Here is a 7,642-nt window from a genome sequence, read left to right as displayed (position 1 = left end):
TTTTTTTAAAGCTCTGTTGAGTTACAATTCACATACCATACATTTCACCCATTTAAAACGTACAGGTCAATGGTTTTTAGTATATTTACAGAGTTGTGCATCCATCACCACAATCAGCTTTTGAACATTTTCATCACCCAAAGCTATGTTGTACCACTTAGCCTTCACTATCTAGCGACCAGCCCCGGGCAACCTACTTTCTGTCTGTGGATTTGCCTGTTCTGGACATTTCATATAAATGGGATCACACGATATGCAGTCTGCCATCCCTGGCTTCTTTCACTTAGCATCATTGTTTTCAAGGTTCATTTATGTTATAGTATGCATTAGTATTTTATTTCTTTTTATTGCCAAAAAATATTCCTATTGTTTGGATATGGCATATTTTATTTATCCATCTATCCATGGATGAACGTTTGGTTGTTTTCACTTTGGGGCTATTATGAATTATGCATAATTTGTTTTTACTGAGGTATAATTTATAGACTATAAAATGTACAGAACTTCAGCGTATAGTTTACACAGTTTGCAAAATGTCTCCCAGTGTGAACACCAGCCCCATGCAGATGAAGAACATTTCTATCACTCCAGAAAGCTCCCTCCAGTCCCCTTCCAGCCAATCCCTCCCTCACCCCAGGGCAACCTCTTTTCTGATCTCCATCCCCATAGATTCATTGTGCTTTTTCTGATCTCCATCCCCATAGATTCATTGTNCACCTCACTCAGCCAGTGAGCCGCCGGTCTGTATGTGGGATCCGAACCCTTGGCGGGAGCGTCGCCGCACTCCCAAGTGGCGCCCTGTAGCAGTGTGCCACCGGGCCAGCCCCATTGTGCTTTTCTTAAACGTCACATAAACAGAATCATAGAGTGTATGTTCTCTTCTCTGTCTGGCTTCTTAAACTCAGCATAACATCTACAAAGTTCATCCACATCGTTTTACATGTCAGTTATCTGCTCTCCACTGGGATTTAAAGAATAAGCTGTGTTTCAACAGGTGAGACCAAGAGAGAAAGGACATTTGGGGAGGAAGGCAGAGGCTGACAGTGAGCCGCAGGACGCCCAGGGCATGTCCCGAAGCGCAGGCTGACCTGGAGGGTCAGCAGAGTGCCCAGAACCCAGGAAGAGCATGAGAGAGAGGACACTGGACAGACCCCGTCTCACCCCCCACAGAGCCTTTTCATCCATGACCTCATCTGATCGTCACGACAGCCCTGCAAGGTTGGCACTGCAGGGCCACTTCCCTTTTATGCTGGAAGACACCATGACTGGTAAGGACTTACCCCCTTCACACAGCTCAAACCCCGCGACTCCCAGCCAGGCTCTCTCTGCAGACCCCCCCCAGCTTCTCACACAGCTGCCCCAGTTTCCCCTCCGGACTAGCTGCCCTTTTGCCCTTCCGGTCCCTTAGCCCAAGTGAGAGGCAGAACCAGACTTGAGAACGGTCCCTCCAGCCCCCAAGGGCTTTTTGTTTAGAGCAGCGGCTTCCTCTGCACGCCCAGGCTCCCCGCCTGCCCTGCTCCGGCTCCTGCAGGGGCTGGTTGACCAAGAGAGAAAGGACATTTGGGGAGGAAGGCAGAGGCTGACAGTGAGCCGCAGGACGCCCAGGGCATGTCCCGAAGCGCAGGCTGACCTGGAGGGTCAGCAGAGTGCCCAGAACCCAGAAAGAGCATGAGAGAGAGGACACTGGACAGACCCCGTCTCACCCCCCACAGAGCCTTTTCATCCATGACCTCATCTGATCGTCACGACAGCCCTGCAAGGTTGGCACTGCAGGGCCACTTCCCTTTTATGCTGGAAGACACCATGACTGGTAAGGACTTACCCCCTTCACACAGCTCAAACCCCGCGACTCCCAGCCAGGCTCTCTCTGCAGACCCCCCCCAGCTTCTCACACAGCTGCCCCAGTTTCCCCTCCGGACTAGCTGCCCTTTTGCCCTTCCGGTCCCTTAGCCCAAGTGAGAGGCAGAACCAGACTTGAGAACGGTCCCTCCAGCCCCGAAGGGCTTTTTGTTTAGAGCAGCGGCTTCCTCTGCAGCGCCCAGGCTCCCCGCCTGCCCTGCTCCGGCTCCTGCAGGGGCTGGTTCTATTTACCCGACAGCCGCCTCCTCCTCACGTCAGGCAGCATGCCCAGCCACCGCTGGCTTGGCAGGGCTTTCCAGGGATGTCGAAACCTGTTTGTGATGTACAGTAATTAAGGCTCGCCTCTGGATGCAGAGAGGATGCAGTCCCGACACTAGCGGGAGGCTCCCTACCGCTCCTCCAGCCCAACCTCTGCTCTAGAGGTGGGATCCCAGGCCCAGAGAGGGGACCGACACCTTCCAGCTCCTGCAGATTAGAGGCCAACCTTGAGTTATGCTGCTCATAGCTGTTGGGCTAACCTGACCAGGGGAAAAGGCTGGAAAGGCTGGGAGGCCAAGGGGACTCTTCTTCCCCAGGATTGGGGAGCAGAACCAAGGGTTCCCCCAGGGAAGGGAGGAGGGTTTGTTGATCACAGTTCAAGGACCAGGCCTGATCAGCAGCCAGGAGATCTGGCTCCTAGCACTGATCCTTTCACTGTCACGGTGGGTGACCCTGGGCAATGTCACTGCCCTTCCTGGACTTCAGTCCTGCCTGCTGCCCAGTGCAACCTACCAGACTCATGTGAGGCTGGAAAGAAAGAATGCACAGGATGCTCTCTGGAAAGCTGGGAAGTCCTCGTAACCAGGCTTGGGGGACAGCTGTCACGACCCTACAGTTTGGCCCAGGATCCTGTCTCCACTTGAGGCAGACAGGGGAAGGAGGAGCGACGTTTGGTGAGTGGCCACCATGGCCCGTGACGCGCGGGCACCTGAGTCGGTTCCTCCCGCCGCTCTCGCCAACCCTCGGAGGAAGGTGTGGGGTACGACGTGAGTGTTATCACCTCCATTTCCCAGGGGAGAAAGCGAGGTTCAGAGATGGTCTCTCATCTGAATAGCAGCCCCTGCCCCACTCCAGGTCCCTCAGTGGCCCCTCAGCTCCGTGCACCCCAGACTGAGCTTTCTGCTGGGCTGGAGCTGGGTCCGTACAAAGTTGGGACAGGGTGAATCCAAGGCTGCTGGGCTCCAGGTCCTGCCTGTCCTGAGGGTGTTCCCTCAGTGGGAACATGGGCCTCGGCCCTGGTGCCACCTGCCACTCACAGTCTTGCCTCCTTGTGGGCCCTGGCTGTGACAGGCAGCGGCATGGAGACTTTCCCAGCCAGCGGGCAGTGACATGAGAGAAGCCAGGGCCCAGTGTGGCCTTTGGGCATGTAGAGTCAGGTGCCAGCTGGCGCTGGTGGCCTTGCTGCCTAAGGGGCCCTCGGGCCACTGCTGCCCGGATGACAAGGTAGACTGCACCTCATCCTCCCAGGAAGTCAGGGGCTTCTCGGCAACCTTGAGATGGGGGTGCAGAATTGGAAACAGCCAGAGAAGGTCCGATTGCCCCTCCCTCTACACCCTCCCGAGATGACTCTGTCCCCTCAGTGCCACCTCCCGCCCTGACCCAGCCTGACTGGTCCAGACACACAGGGAGGATGAAGATGCACAGGGAGCCCAGGGAACAGCTGGGGGAGAAGCACACAATGGAACGTGGGGCCACGTCCTCTTTCCTCCCCCACTCCACGCCACTAGCACCTGCATTGTCTGGGAGAAGCCCTGTGCTGGGCGTCCAGTTCACTGAGATGAAGATGCCAGCACCCTGCCTTCAGGAGCCTCGTCCACCATTGGAGAGACCAGAAAACACACAGTCACTGCGCTCCAGGAGAAGTCCCATAGCAGGGGGAGGGAGGCCGGGGGTGGGGAGCTCAGAGGGCAGCTGCCTCCAGCCCCAAGACCCGAGGCCTCTGGGCTCTGCTGGACAGCGTGGCCTGCTGGGGTCCAAGGGTGGAAGGACTCAAGGAAGGCTTCCTGCAGCAGGAACTGTGCCCTGTGGCTGAGCGCATTTGTCCCGAGAGGAAGCCAGGAAGGGCTTCCCATGTCTTCTCAGGAGCACTTTGCTCCACTGTCGTAGAAGCAGCAGCACTCTCCACCAAGCTGGGTCCTGATTTCTCTCCATTACCTCTGGAAGGGGAATGGTAGGAGTGGCGGCAAGAGGAGGTGGAGGACTTCAGGAAGATGTCGCTAGGTATTTTTGCAAAGCAAGGATCTCACTGCTCTGAGCAGCTCTGAGGTGCCTTCCCCAGGCACCATGGAGGCCACACACCCAGGAAGGGACATGAGGGCTCCTAGTATACAATCAGACCCAGGCTCGCCTGGGAATCCTCCAGTCTGACTCCTCCTTCAGAGGAGTTCCAAAGCCAGAGGAGAACTGGGCCAGAGGAATTGATGTGGGGGATTTGAAAGAGAAAAACAGAAGGCCAGGAAGGGAGAGGGCAGGAGCAACTCTGCCTGCAGGGGGCGCCACACAGCACCCGGCTGCAGCGGGAGCCTGGGCCCCCCACATCAGCAGCTCCTGCCAGACGGGTTGGGGGACAGTTTGGCAGCATGCTGTAAGCCAGGCTGGAACTTCAGGTCAGGGCCAGGCAGGCAGGCACAGAGAGGATGGGGAGGGGAGGCAAAGGCCCATCCCGCCACGTCTGCCACGGAGTGCAGGGCTCGCACCCAGAGGCGCATTAAATGCTAGCCGTGGCTATTGTAACCTCATTGTCCTCATTCCCTGAGGGGAGGCAAAGGCCCATCCCGCCACGTCTGCCACGGAGTGCAGGGCTCGCACCCAGAGGTGCATTAAATGCTAGCCGTGGCTATTGTAACCTCATTGTCCTCATTCCCATTATGCTACCACCACCGTCTCCACCCTCCAGACTTCAATTTTCCCATTTGTAATATAAAGGATTATGTTCCAAGATCTCACAAGACCTTTCCAGCTCCAGTTTTCTTGATTTCATAATTTTGTAATTCTAAAACCCTGCAGTTGATGACCCCATAGGTCCCTGAGTTTAGGTCCCAGCTCTATTATCACTAGCCATGCGAATTAAACCTTCGAGCCTCAGTCTCTCGGGCTGTAAAATGGGATCATAACATCGCCTCACTCTGCCAGGCGGGATTCTGTGAGGATTAAATGAGACAGCGCTTGGAAAGGGCCCAGCAGCAGGGGGTCAATGATAGGAGTTCCCTCTCCTCCGGTTTTTTTTTTTTTTTTTGCTGTTGTCGTTTTGTTTTTCTGGCTCTTTTATTTCCCCCAGGAGGGCAAGCTCTTTGGGGGAGAGGACAGAGGAGGAATGACAAGCAATTCCCCTTCTCACAGCTCTCTGGTTGCACGTGGAAGAGTTTGCAGAGCCGAGGGGATGGGGCCAGCCTGGAGGCAGGAAGCAGAAGGGCTGGGGTTCGACTGGTGGGGAGAGAAATAAATGTGGCTGACCAGAATGAAACAAGGATTTGCTGAGCGTAGCAGCCGGCACCTTGTGGGCTCTTTAATCCCGACAGCAACCTGCCGAAGGAGGTGTTCTTGTCCCATATGGTAGGTGCAGAGAGTGAGTCTTGAAGAGGTCAGCCAGCCTTCCTGCCTGCCTGGGGCCTCTTGAATACCAAAACTGGAGGAGAGACCGTTTCCGGGCAATCACCTATTAACACTCATTACCCATAAAATGGGGAGTTTTCAAATAGCCAGATAATTGAGGCCATTGGGTGAAAGGGGGCTGGAATTACCTGATTAATTGCCACACTTCTGGACCTCACTTGTTTAGACACAACCTAGGAGAAGCTGTTGGTGCTTTGAAGTCTTGCTACACTTTCTCCGTCTCTCTTTCCAGACTAAGTCTCCAGCCCTGCTTCCTGCTTTGCACGGGAGCTCACGCACCTCATCAGTCAACGCGGAGCAGCCATAAACATTTATTTTTAATCCTCACTTGGAAAAGCAATCCTTTTGGCCTTTTCTCTAGGTCCAAAATCCATAGGTTCATTCATTTTTTTAAATTCATTCAATAGAAATTTATCAAGTGCCTACTACCAGCCACATTCTATTTTAGGATCCAAGGAATTTAGCAGCAAACAAACAAACAAACAACAAAAAAACTCCACTGGATATGGAATAGGGCTACTGTGAGAGTGCGGGCAAGTGTCTGAGCCCCTCCAAGACTCAGTTTCCTTCTCTCTAAAACAAGGATGGTGGCATGGCTTGGCTCTTGGGGTCATTTGGAGGATTCAAGAACACATTATTTAAAAATGAAAACAAAACCTAATTCCCTGTTCATATGGAGATTACATTCTAAAGGGGGAGAGACAGACAAACAAATGAACAAGCACATTAACAACATACCAGATGCTGTAAGAGCTTTGGAGGGAGAGAAAAGCAACTAAGAGGGGCGCCGTTGCACGTGTGGTGGCCAGGGAAGGCCTGAGCAGAGGACAGGAAGCAGCTGTGGGAACCTGGGGAAAAGGCCTTCCCTGCTCAGAGGAACAAAGGTTTGCTGGGACTGTCCTGGACACTGGAAAGTCCCATCTACCAGGAGCCCCTCAGTCGTGGGCATATAGGGACCGCTGGTCGCCCCAGGCACAGCAGGTGCACCACCCTGGGTGGGGAGTGGGCTTGGCTCTCAGGGAGTGGCAGGCAGGAGTCAGGCAGGTGTGGATGGAGCAGGATGAGCAAGGTGGAGCGGGGGCACCAGGGCAGGCTTGGGTGGGTGACACAGGCCATGGAAGCTTTTCCACTTCCAGTCTTTGCCTTTCAACAAACTCCCAAGAGCCAACCCTGAATGTGTCAGCAGTTGGGGAGGGAGAGTGTTTTCAATGAGACAAGGATGGGGAGAAAGTTTTTAGTGAGCAACTAGTATACACCTGGTGTCTCTGCCAATGTGTCCTTTGATCCTCCAGATAACTCTAAGGGGCTGTTACTGTCACCACCGTTGGTTTATAAAGAAGGAAACTGAGGGTTGGCAGGTCCAATTGCTTGTCAACACTCCCCGGGCAACAGAGCAAGGGTATGAATCCAGTGGCCACCTTCTCACACGGCCAGTTTCCAGAAAGAGCTAGAAGTTACCAAATGCCTCGCCCCATGTATGCAGTCGAGAAAAGGACTCTCCAGGGGTGTTGGCAGGATGGGACCCAGGTCTGCTGCCCCTGCCTGGCATCTCTCTCCTCCCAAGGCTGCCTGCCCCCACCTCCGCCCAGGTGAGCAAGGGGTCAGCTGCATCAGGAGGAACTCTGAGGGACTTGCCTGGACAGCTGTCCCCTCTCTCCACCCACCTCCCACCTCCCTGCCGCTTCTTTCCCAACGAGGGAGAGAATTATTTGTTTTTCCTGTTGCCCTGATTTATGGGCCACTTTGTTCTTTATCTATTTGCACAAACTCAGTAAAGTGACCTGCTCCTTCCCAGAGGTCAGAGATTCTGTCAACACCTCAGGGTCACAGTTCAGTCGACCTGCCCAGGGCGGAAGGGGTTACAGGAGGTCACCTGGGAACAGACTAGTAGATACCAATTTGGCTGAGGCTAAACATCTCTTCACCGGGACTCAAGAGAGCTGAGATGGAGAAATGATCACACACAAAGCACCTACTATGTGCCTATGCAAAGAGCACCTACTATGTGCCAAGCTCTGAGCCAGGCATTCCAACATGACCCCACCAGGGAGGGATCAGGATCTCCATTTTGCAGAGGTGAGAACTGAAATTTGGGGTGACTTAGCCATCATGGCACAGGCAGAGAGGTAAC

This window comes from Galeopterus variegatus, unplaced genomic scaffold (assembly GCF_000696425.1).
Source record: "Galeopterus variegatus unplaced genomic scaffold, G_variegatus-3.0.2 Scaffold2392, whole genome shotgun sequence".
Classification (NCBI taxonomy): domain Eukaryota; kingdom Metazoa; phylum Chordata; class Mammalia; order Dermoptera; family Cynocephalidae; genus Galeopterus; species Galeopterus variegatus.
The sequence above is the reverse complement of the archived record's forward strand: the minus strand, read 5'-3'. Positions refer to the sequence as shown.